Source organism: Motacilla alba, chromosome 20 (genome assembly GCF_015832195.1).
Source record: "Motacilla alba alba isolate MOTALB_02 chromosome 20, Motacilla_alba_V1.0_pri, whole genome shotgun sequence".
Lineage (NCBI taxonomy): Eukaryota > Metazoa > Chordata > Aves > Passeriformes > Motacillidae > Motacilla > Motacilla alba.
Window position 1 is genome coordinate 1,403,809 of NC_052035.1, and position 11,830 is coordinate 1,415,638.

General features: G+C 60.4%; 1 protein-coding gene across 13 annotated transcripts in view; it reads right to left on the reverse strand.

The window, feature by feature from the left end:
* Positions 1–11,542, reverse strand: part of EPB41L1 (erythrocyte membrane protein band 4.1 like 1) — a 62,468-nt gene extending 50,926 nt beyond the window's left edge. For 12 of the 13 annotated variants that reach the window (XM_038158934.1, XM_038158928.1, XM_038158939.1 and 9 more), the window contains exons 1-2: positions 11,456–11,542; positions 3,120–3,169 (exon numbers count right to left, since the gene is read on the reverse strand). The gene's annotated coding sequence lies outside the window, so the exon portion shown is untranslated. Of the gene's footprint in view, positions 1–3,119; positions 3,170–6,948; positions 7,036–11,455 lie in introns of those variants that run through there. The other variant, XM_038158926.1, reaches the window with a different exon arrangement.
* Positions 11,543–11,830: the final 288 nt, after the last annotated feature.

Genomic DNA, 11,830 nt, shown 5'->3' on the forward strand with positions numbered 1-11,830 from the left:
GCAGTGCCCTGGGCCAACTCCTCTTACAGGGACCTAATTCTGCCCAAGGTGTTGAGGGGGAACCTCGGCAGGTGCTCCCTGCTCACCTGAGCTCTGCAGGCATTAAAAACTGCCTGTGAGCAGAGCTGTGGGACTGAACCCGCCAGTGACACATCCCCAGAGACCCTGGGCTCTGCCTGGGAGCAGTGCTGGGAGTTGGCCCTGCCCTGCCCAGAGCTGGCCCTGCCCTGCTGACCCTCCGTTTTTTGGAATGAGAGTGACTGTCCAAAAGGTGCCACAGCCAAGTCAGCCCGGGCAGGGAGCAGGACCATCAGCCTGCAGCAATCCCTGCCCTCCTCCTCCAACCCTCACCCAGGGATGGCACCAGAGCACAGCCCTGGAACGTTCTGGTGCAGCAGGGCAGGGGGGCTGAGCCCAAGGCTGTGATGGCAGAGCCAGCACCCTGGGAACCCAGTTCAGATACCACTGACCACTGTGGAGCACCAGCACGGTGCCTGGGCTGCACTCCAGGAGCAGGCAGGGCTGCTGCAGCCCTTGTGGAGCACCCCTCACCCTGCCAGGGGATGGCACAGAGCTGCTCCCATCCTTCCTCCTGCCTGCAGAGGAAGGCACAGACCACGGGTTCATCTGCCTTGTGCTGGGATGTGGCAGCCAGGGCAGAGCAGCTGCTCCCTGGGCAAGAAGAACATGGGGACAGACACCCTGGGAAGCAGTGGGCTGGAGGAGGAGAGGAATTTGAGGAGGGCAACTACACTCAGAGCAACACAAGGCACCAAAAGGAGCCCAGTCCCGGCACAGGCTCAGCCCTGCCTTCCCCCATCTTCTCCTGTCCAAAGGAGGGCCAAGCACTCTCCTCACCATCATCATCGTCTGCTCTGCACCCCACAAGGCCCTGTCAGGGTCTGAAGTGGTGACAAAGTGTCATTTTCCCCAAGGTAATGTGACTCCTTGTGCACCATTGAGGAGGATGGGGTAGCTCAGTTGGAAGGACCTACAGTGACCATCAGGCCAGCTGGTGGATGACCACGTCCTTTGAGCAAGCTCCCACAGGATCAGCCCCCAGCCAACCCCAGCAGCCAGGAACCCTGCCCAGGAGGAGGGATCCAGCCCCACAGTGAGGGAGCTGCTGGAACCCAGAGACAGGAGAAGCTCATTGCCAGCACAATCCCTGTGCCACGACTGAAGTGTCACCAACCCTCCTAAAGCAGGGGACACCTCCCTGGGCACAGAGCTGCAGCTCCCCAAGCCCCAGCACCCATGAGATACAAGGGGCAACTGTGAAAGCAAAGACACCCAGACCTGGGCCAGGGCCCCCAGCTGCACCTGGGCCACCAAAGCCTCCAGCAAGGGCAAGTGGCTGGCTGGTACCAGGGTCCCCATGGGGATGGCACATGTCCTCCTTCCTGCTCCTCATGCCAGCCCAGCATGGGGGGACCCCAACAGAGATTTGCACCCATCCAGAGGCAGAACTTCCTGGTGGCATTGCCCAGGAGCAGAACACTCCCCATGGGTACCCAGCCCAGGCACCTACCCCAGGTACAGAGCCCAGCACAGGGCCCAAGGCACCCTGTCCCCACCCTTGGGGGACACTGTGGCCATGCAGGAGCACATGAAACCCACATGAAACCCACATGAAACCCACATGAAACCCACCACTGACTTCGGGCCTGCAGCTCTGCCTCAGCCAACTCCAGACTGCTCACCCCACTCCCAAACCCCTGAGCACACAAAGGCAGGACAAGGATCCCTGCCACTCTCCTGGCTCTCCCTGCAGACCTGCACCCCCGGGCATGGGAGGAGTTGGCATCTTGCAAAGTGCCTGGAGGAGGAGAGCTGGTGAGAAACTGCACATAAAACACAGAGACCTGCCCTGCTGTGAGCCAGAGCCAGCTCCAGCCCCGAGGGGCCCATCAGAGCAGCCCATCACAGCCCTCAGCAGGGATCCAGATCCCCTGCCCACACTCACACCCACAGACCATGGAACATCCTGAGCAGGAAGGGACCCACAAGGACCATCCAGTCCAACACCCAGCCCTGCACAGGCACCCCAACAATCCCACCCTGTGCCTGGGAGTGTTTTCCAAATGCTCCTGGAGCTCTGGCAGTCTTGGGGCTCTGACCATTCCCTGGGGAGCCTGGGCAGTGTCAGCACCCTCTGGGTGTGGAACCTTGGATAAAGAACCTGCACCCATTGCCCTGTGTGGGCAGGAGCCAAGCCCCATGGGCAGCAGGGTCTCAGCCCTGTGGTGCAAACTGCCACACACTTCTGTCACCTGGGACAGAGGCAGGACAGCGGGCTGCAGCTGTGGGGCTCCTCATCCCAATTTTCAGATAAGGACATTGTCCTCCCATCTCAGGCAGGGTGAGGGTTGTGCTGCAGCTCTGCCCAGGCTCATCTCGCTCTGCAGGTCAGAGAGCCAAAGCATGAGCAGGACCTTGCCCCCCAGCCCTCAGGACTGCTGGAAGCAGCTCACATCTGTTTTCACATGGCTGTCACTGTGCTGGGCAGGGGTGCCCTGGAATGGAGGAGTCCAACAGCTGGAGGGACCCTGGTGTCTCTGAAGAGGCTGGGCCACAGGGCCTCGACTCTTCCAAGCATCACAGCAATTGAATTCTGCAGCTCAGCCCCCTCCCATGCTGTGCTCCCAGCCTTCCTAAGCTGCACCTGAGGCCAGCTGTGCCCAGCCCTGTGAGCACAGGGACCTGAGTCCTGGGATCCACGGCCAGCAAAACCCCAGAGCTGGTTTGCAAACGCACTGCCTTCCTCAGATCCTCCTCACAAAAGAAACCCAGAGTGGGGAAACCCAACACTGAGACCCCAAACCCCTCCGGCAGTGGACAGGGATGTGGCAGCCTGGAGGATTTCTGTGGGCAAAGGGGCTGCTGCCTAAGTCCCAGCTAAACTAGGAAGCAATCCCAACACAAAGAGAGCCACAACAAGCCCAAGCCCAGCAGTTTAGTGTTTTGGTGGGAGCAGGCCAGATTCCTAGGGGTTCCTGGCAGACAAGCCTCTCCCTGCAGCACCTCTCCGTGCTGAGCAACCTTTTCTGTGCTGTAAAACCCACTCAGCCTTATGTGGGATGTGGAAAGGAGAACAAAAGCTTTCAGGATAAACTCACGCTGCTTCCAGGGGCTGCTCTCAGCACTCGGCTCGGGCACGATTTACAACCTGCAAAGAAGAAACCAGATTTGGTTAAAAAGAAGGGAAAAGTCCTGCCCAGAGATGTGGCAAGAGCTCGAAGGACAGCTGCAGCTGTCACCAGAGGGTGCCTGCCCAGCTCCAGCACTGTGTTTGGATTCCATACAAATCTCCCTGCTGGAAATGGGAGCTGTGGATTGCTTCAGACTTCGTTCTGCTCTCCTGATGTGCAGCCAGCCCCGCTCCCTCCCGGAGAACAGCAAATATTTACTACAGCAGAGCCCACACACCTCCGAGTGCCACCAGATCCCCTGGGCACAGCCCAGGCTCTCCTTTCAGGCCATCTGTGCCACCTCTTTGTCACCCATGGCTGTGGCTCCAAGGCAGCACCTGGCCAGCAGGGCTTTGGCTGCGGGGCAGCCCCGCTCCCTGGCCATGGCAGCTCCAGCAGGGCAGGAGGAGAACCAGCAGCGAGCGGGGACAGCCCAGCCTGCGACAGCGTTTTCAGAGCCTCTTTTACAGGACAACTGCACCTAGCCAGGGAGAAGAATCTGCCCGGTGGCACTACAGCGCCACAGGAGGAGGAAGCACGGTTTGGTCTGGCACAGCTCCCACTTCTCCAAGGGTTAATTTTCAAACATCCTCGGACAGGCAAGGCCCAGCCTTCCCCCAGGCAGAAGCAAAGCAGGCCTATGCAAAGCTCCCTCCTCTCCCATGGATTCAGCAAAATCCTTTCGCTCTCCACAAGCAAACATCAGCTGTGTGTAGCCCACAGCCCGCCCTGAGCAGCACCGACCCAAGCAGCTTTCCCCGGAGGCACAAAGGCTGCTCCGAGCCACAAAACCTGATGAAATGAACCTGTGAGCTTCAGCACCTCCAAGGAGACAAACCCACCTTTGAGCAGGTGAGCTGCATGAGAGATAAGGTGAAGAGGAGGGGGCGGCAGCTGCCACCCGCATGGCCCTGCCCCGTGCCTGTCACCCTGGGGAAGCACAGGCAGGATGTCACCTCGGGCTGGCTCTGGGTACACCCCTGCCCAGCAGGCACAGATCCCTGCCCAGCCTGGCTTAGCTCTCCTGGGCTGTGGGGAGCAGGGCTGGGTGCCACGCAGGGCAAGCCTGTGCCCAGCTCCAGCGCTGGGAGCACCCACAGCCCCAGGTCCCCCCACCCACAGGCACCACTGTCATGGAGCAGGAGCACTGGAGCTGGGTGTGTGTCCCAGTGTGACTCAGGGATGCCACTGGTGTGGGGGGGCTGCTGTCCCATGCCAGTATCCTCATGCCCACAGCGCTCCATCCCAGAGCCCAGACAAACCTGCCATCCTTCACCTGCCTGCTCTGCTCACGGAGATGCTCCTGCTCAGAGGCTCAGGAGGCAGAACAGACCAAGCCCCTGTGAGAAGGGCTCTGTCTCCCCAGCAGGACCTGGGTGCCACCAGGCTGAGCTGATCCACGGGCTGGACTCCAGCAGCAGACACAGGGCACACAGGGGATCCATGGGATTCTCTCCCTGCTCCAGCACAGCTCCCCTGTTCTCTGTGGGGCCCAGTGATTTCTGTGGGTACTCCACACTGCTGCCAGGTTTGTGTGCTTGGATTTCTCTCATCCCAGCTCAAGGGGGGTCCATAGATGCCCAGCAGAGATGGGCAGGCAGGTGCGAGAGCAGCCAGCTTTCCACAGACCCCCAAAGCGGAGTATGGCATCGGGGCTCCCAGGGCTGCATCCTGCTCCTGCTGCGAGGCAGGATGGAGGATGCAGCCACCACGGGAAGGGCAGTGGCACTCAGCACTGCCCAGCCTGCCTGTGCTGACACTGCCAAACAAAGCCCCTGCACTCTCCCTCCCCTCAGACCATCCCTCCTGCCCCGTGAGAGGTCACCGTGCCTGCTGAGCCATGGCCATTTTGGGGTGTGAGCCACTGCATCAATTAGGATCACATTAATGAAGCGTTCATTAATGGGAATCCCGGCAGTGGGAGTGAGGCCTCCCCCAGCCCTGCTCGCTTCTGCCTACGAGCAGCAGCTCCCCAGAGCAGAAATCCACACCAGACTGTGCCCCGAGCTCCTGCCACGCAGCCCTGCCGGTGCCAGGCTGGCATGCACAGCCACAGACACTGTCCCGGGCTCACAAACATCCCACAGTGACCCACACTGTCACCACATTGTCACCACCTCGTCAGCGCAGCCAGCCGGCCCAGCCCTGACAGGTCGGGGTGCCTCTGCCCAGGGACAGGTGCGGGGACAGGCGCGGGGACATGGTGGCACACGGATGGAGGCACCACTGGCCGGGCTTAGGAAAGAGCCCTGCATTGCCCTGGCTCACCCAGATTTAAACCAGCACCTGGCAAAGCTGCTGATGGGTCCAACCGAGGGACAAGGACTCGTAGTGTCCCCTCCAGCACAGCAGGGGCACACACAGGGCAGGGAGTGCAGCTGGAGAGAATCCCAGGAGACACAGGGACCGCTCCAGGGACGAGAGACCACACCAGGGACCATGGCCTTCCCAGGCCTGCCTGGGCTGTGACTGAGCTCCAAAGCTCTGTCAGCAGCATGGAGGGGCCCAGGACGGCTGAGAGTGCCCCTGTCCCCAAAACACAGCACGGGCAGCTGCACCTTCTCTACATCCAGTGGTCCTTCCCTTGGTCACCCCAAGTCAGACAGGTCTTACACCAGACCAAGGCGACAAGCAGGAATTTACTCATCCCATGGAATCCCAGAATGGTTTAAGCTGGAAGGGACCCCAAAACCCATCTCGTTCCATCCCCTGCCGTGGGCAGGGACACCTTCCACTAGACCAGGATGCTCCAAGTCCCATCCAGCCTGGCCTTGGACACTTCCAGACATGTTATGCTACCATGGCCACCATGCCCTACCAGCAGGAAGCATTCCTTGGTTCCCTGAAGAACAGCCCCAGGCAACCTGCAGAGGTAACAGCCCCTGCCCCACGAAGGGATGTGCAGACCCAAGCCAGATCAACCCTCCCAGGAGGCTTCTCTTGTTCTGGCCACTTCACTCCACAGGACCTTCGTCTATCAGGACTTGAGTAAATCTGCTAAAGGGAAATACTGCTGAGAATTCGGGCTGGAATTTTCCCCTGCCAAAGTGCACTGTCACCACATAACATCAGTTTGTATCCTTGTGAAAAATGACACCTTCCCACAGCGGGGGGCAGCCCCACTGTCCAACCACCTCTCTCCCACCTCGAGCCCTTTGCCACATCCCTCTCAGCATCACCAGAGCCCCAAAGGTGTGTCAGGTGCCCCGATCCCCCGTGCTCCTACCAGCACAGACACTGCCAGATCCAGAGTGCACCTCATTACAGCATCCAGCTCCTTCCCACGGGATCACCGAGAGGAAAACCTGCAGGACCTGCGAGCCCCTCACATGTGGCCACCTGGGCATGGTCTGCTGGAGATGCGAGGGGCCATGCCGGGCCATCCCCCACCCCCGGCCGGCCAGGACGCCTCGCTGCTGGCACTCGCCCCAGCCAGGCCGATGAGCTGATTACAAAGGGGAATGTGTCATTTCAAACACACAATCAGATTTCCCGGCCCTTCTGCCCATAACAAAATGTCTCGTGAAATGGCTCATTCTGTTCTCCCATAGAAACGTGTTTCCCTTCTAAAGCCTGATACGAGGAGCGGAGGGGGAAAAAAAAAGGAAAAGGCAAAGCTAAAAATATCATCCGAAAGATACCATGACAGCAACAGATTCACAGGAAAATGAGGTGGGAAGGGGGCTGTGAATGTGTTAAGATCCTGTTTAATCTCTCCCCAGCCACCTCAAAAACGCACCGAAGGCAGAAACGATACCTCAACATTTCCTTTGTGCGGGAGCTGACTCCACCCTATGTTTTCCTCTCCATCTGATGCTCGGGGAAGGATAGCAGCAGACATCTCCGCTGCTGCCAGGCAGCGAGGGGCCCCGGCAGTGGGTTAGTAGGAGCAGAGGGAGGAAGGAGCCGGTGGGAGGAACCTGGCAGCAGGGCTGGGCTGTGAATCCCCATTCAGCATCGCCTCAGACGCAGGATGCGCTTTACACTGGCGCAGCACCTGCTCCTGCTCCCCACCCGGCGCCTCGCTACGGCTCCAGGGGGGCTCGGGGACAGCACCACCCAGCCAGGCGGCCCCAGGGTCCAGTCACAGCTGGTGGGGAGCGGGCTGGGCACTGAAAGGGGGATGGAGCAGATCCCGACCTGCGGCCACATTTCACTGCCACAAAGAGGCCAAGTGCCCGAGTGAAACTGCTGACCTGCTGGCAGGCACAGATCTGCAGCTTCAGCCTCATTTGTCTCGTGTTCTGAGCACAATGGGTCAGCCCAGCATCCCCCTGGCTGTGCTCCTGCCAGCCCCGGCTGCTGGGCAGCTCCTGCGGGAGGATCCCGGCCTGGGCACTGCTGAGCCCCCAGGAGCCAGGAGTGCCCTGCAGAGGGCAAGACACAGACCATCAGCAGGAGATGGAAAGAAAATCCTCTTCCAGAGATTTATCATCCAGATTTTAAGGCTCTGTCCGCTGCTTCCATTCCTGGGGAGGGGGTATGGGTGGGCTCAGGGGTGTGCACACACCAGTCAGGACACTGACAACTCTGAGCTGCATCCAGAGCTCCCTCAGCTCTGTACTGGGACAAGCAGACAAGAATTCGTATCAAATGACCCATCTGGGGCTCTGGGATGTCTGTCCCATTCCACACGCTCCCATCACTCCCTGCCTAGTGCAAGGAGAGCAAACCTTGACTCCTGTCCTAGTTGTACCAAACTTCAGCCCAACAGCTCTTCCTAGGATTGGATATTAGGGAGAAATCCTTCCCTGAGAGGGTGGGAAGGCCCTGGCACAGGCTGCCCAGAGAAGCTGTGGCTGGACATGTCCAAGGCCAGGTTGGATGGGGCTTGGAGCAACTTGGGATAGCCAGAGGTGTCCCTGCCCATGACAAGAGTGATGGATTGAGATGAACTTGGAGGTCCTTTTCAACCCAAACCCATGATTCTATGGCTCCACACATCCCCTTGGAGCAAGGCAGGACAGAGGGAGCAGCTGCCATCCAGGACAAGGGACATCCATGGGGCCTGGGCCCAGCACCCTGCTTTGCACCAGGGACACGCTGTGTGGACAGGAGAGCTGCTGCAGGAAGCAGCCACTGCTTCCACACTGGAAAACGTAGCTGCCCAGACTTCCTCCTCTTCATCTGAAGACACACTTAGGTCCTGGACAACCCACAAGCTTCTCCTCAAGGGCTGGAAGGAGAGGAAGGCTGGATCTGCAGCCACGAGGAAGCCTTTCAACATGTCCCCATCACTGACAGTCTCCTCCCACCACGCTTTCCACCTCCTGTAATCCAGACAAGAGCATGATGAAGGACCAGCCTGGCCAGCAGAGGTGATGCTCAGCTTTACGTCCCTGAATGGCACAGGGCAGGGGCTGGAAGGGGTTCTCAAGGGAGGCTGAAGGGAGGCTGTCCTGCAGCTCGCAAAGACCCAACTCCTTCCAGGCTCAAGGGACAGCACAAGCTCCCAGTGCCTCTGAGTCCAGGCTCAAAGCCCATATCCCCCTGCAGCAGGGTGTGGGCCAGCCTCACTGCTCAGCACCACAGACCTGCACAGGCTGTGACAAACCCAAACCTGCTGACTCAGAGCCACTGACTGCTCTATGAGAACAATGAGCCCCGCAGCCATGGCTGTCACAGCTCCAGCACGTTTTTAGGTGCCTCACAAGAATCAGATGTTTATGGATGCATAAGTTTCCCTGTGCAGGAGCTCCCAGCACCCAGGGACTGCCACTGTTTTGTGTTTCTCCTTTGGCAGAGGGAGCTTCAGGCTCAGCTCAGACCTCCAAGTGACAGGCACCGCATGAAAGTCTACTACAGGCAGGCCTGGCAGCCGCCCACGCCGCTCTGTGCGGAGCCGAGCCCATCTCCTCACGCTCCCCATCGCGTCCCAGCTGCCACTCAGCACCAGAGCTCCGTGCCCAAGGCAGCAGGGAAATAGCCCAAGTGCACAGCCAAAGAGAATTAAGGCAAAGGACACTCCAGTGATGTCTGTGAGTCTGAGCAGGAAGCTCGGAGCAAGGCAGGGAAGAGTCAAGCCCAGCCCCTGCCCTTTAACCGACAGGTCATTCTCAGCAGCTTCCTAATTTAGAAACCCTAATTAGTTATGGGAAAGATTTCTTCTGTTAGGGACAGAATTAGTCAAGCACCTGAGTGGTCTGTGTGTGTCTGGAAGGCTCCTGTAGGAAAGCAGAAGTCCCCAGCAGTGCTGTAGCAAGGGGAAGGCAGGCAGGATGCCCGGAGTGAGGCCGGAACCCCCGCGGGACGAGGGCTCAGTGCTGCCAGCAGAAAGCCTTAATGTAATTCCAGGAACCAGTGAGGGATCCAGCTCCTCACCAGGACCAAGGTCACCACCCAGAGCTTAACAAGGAGCTCAGCTGCCCGGGGGAAGAAAAAGACTTTCCCCATTGTATGCTGCAGTGACTTCTTCAGTGGAGCCAGCCACCCCTCCTGGCCACAAAGACATCACATACTTACCCTGTGTGTTACCCTGGACGGTTGTGGTGGTGGCAGCAGCCCAGGGAAGGGGGCCAGCATGCTCTGTGTCTGCACAGAGAAGGCACCAAAACCTTCCCCTTCTGCACACCAGGAACACTCATACCTTTAGCTCAGAAATCCCATACTGCACTTCAAAAACCCTTTCTAGATGCTTCCTCCTGGCCAAAACATCTCCCCTAGGAGTTCTGGAGAATGCTCATATCTCAAAAATTGGTAAAAATCAAAAATTCTAGGCAGTCCTAGGCACAACATCTACAAGCAGCCAAAGGAGCAGGGGAAGAACCCATCTCCTGCCAAAGGTAGCCAAACAAAGGCTCTGCACCCCACAGCCCTGCCCAGGGCTCTGCTGGGAATGGCTGCATCGAGGAGAGCAATCCCCATGGCACAGGGATGGTGGGAAGAGGAGAGGAGATGGGAATCCTCCCCTCCCAGAGGGGCTCACAGCCCACAGGAGACAGCTGCACCCTGGTCCTTAACTCCAAACACAGAGGCCATCCCTGGGTAAGGAGGGGAGCTCTGGACCTGCCACAGCTTGCAGAACATGCCCTGCATCCCTGCAGGCAGCAGACAGGTCCTCGTGGAGAGACTGAGCACCCTGGGGAGCCCCGCAGACGGGCGCCGTGCCCGCCAAGCCAGACTCTGAACCAACATCATTGAAGAGTAATTGATTCCCCTCCTGCAAGGACCATCACCCAAAGCCAGGCAGCTTCCCCTCAGCTCCAAACTCGCCCGATGCCAACAAGGACACGCAGCTGAGGACCACCAGAGCCACTCTCCAGCTGTGGTCCGAGGGGCCTGGCACAGCCGGAGGCCTCCCATGGATGTGGAGACCCACAAGGAGCAGAGCAGAGAAAAAACGTGCTTCCCCACACCCCGAGTTTTTCTGGAGTAAAAATCCCTTTGGGCAAGTGTAGCAGGATAAAGCTGGAGGGAAAGTGCCAGCTAAGTGCGGGAAGGAGAAGGAGGCATGGGCTGGTCTCGCTGGGGATGCTGGAGAAGCCACACCTCATCCACAGCAATGGAGAAGGGGCTGATCAGGAGTCACCTCACAGCATCCACAGCTGAATGAAGCACGGCTTTGCCATTGCCTGCAGCACACTGAGACTGCCCAGCCACACATCCAGACCATTGTTTGCCCACAGGAGGGTCCCCACCGAGACAGGCTAAGGGCCGGGCACGCCAGAGGGAACAATACAGAGAAACAGCGATGGGAAATACAGAAGCCACCGATGGGGAAAGGGCCACGCAGGTCCTCTAGTACAATCTCCCGGGTAACCAGCCTATGGAGAAAATGCTGAGCTCAAGGATACCTCCAGAGCCCACCTCCTGCCATATGACGGTACTCCAAAAATAACCGCAGAAATATGCGAGGACCCATTCCAAGTTGTTCCTGGCTCTCTGCACATTCTGCCTCTAATGTAAATCGTCTCCCTCAAATCACAGCCCGGCAGTTCAACGTGATGCCGCAGCTCGGGGCTACAGATCCCCGGGGCTACGGACGCCGGGGGTCGCCCGGTCCCGCCCGCAGGACGCGGCTGGCGCTGCCGCCTGCCCGCGCTGCGCTGCCCGGCGCTGGGAGCGCGGGGTCCGGCCCGGCCCCGCCCGCAGCATCCCGGCAGGACGCGGAGCGGGATGCGCCGCTGCCGCCGCGGGAAGGCCCGGCTCGGGGCAGTTTTCCCGGCGCCGGGGCTGCAGCCCTGCCCGCCTCTCTCCTCGCAAGCCCCGCGCGGCACCTGGGGCTGCCCGGCCCCGCGGCCCCGCACCCCCCCCCGGCCGCTCACCTCGGCTCTGCCCGCTCGGCTCGGCTCGGCTCCGTTCCGCCGCCGTGTGCCGGGCGCGGCCGCCGCCGCCGCCCGTCCGTGCCCGCTGCTGCCCCGCCGTGCGGCGGGCGCGGCGCAGCGCGGGGCGGGCCGGGCGCGGTGCGGCGCTGCGGAGGGGCGGGCCCGCTCCCGCACCGCCCGCACGGCCCGCGCCGCCCCCGCCCGGAGCCGCTCCCGGGCCGCGCCGGGCGGCGGGGGCTGCGGGGTGCGCCGGGGCTCCCTCCGTCCCCGGGGCACCGAGGGCCCCCAGGGTGTCCCCACGCAGGTCCCGCGGGACGCCCCCCCCGGGCACGGGCGGGATCCCGCGGCGGCACCCGGTACTTTCAGTCTCCTCCC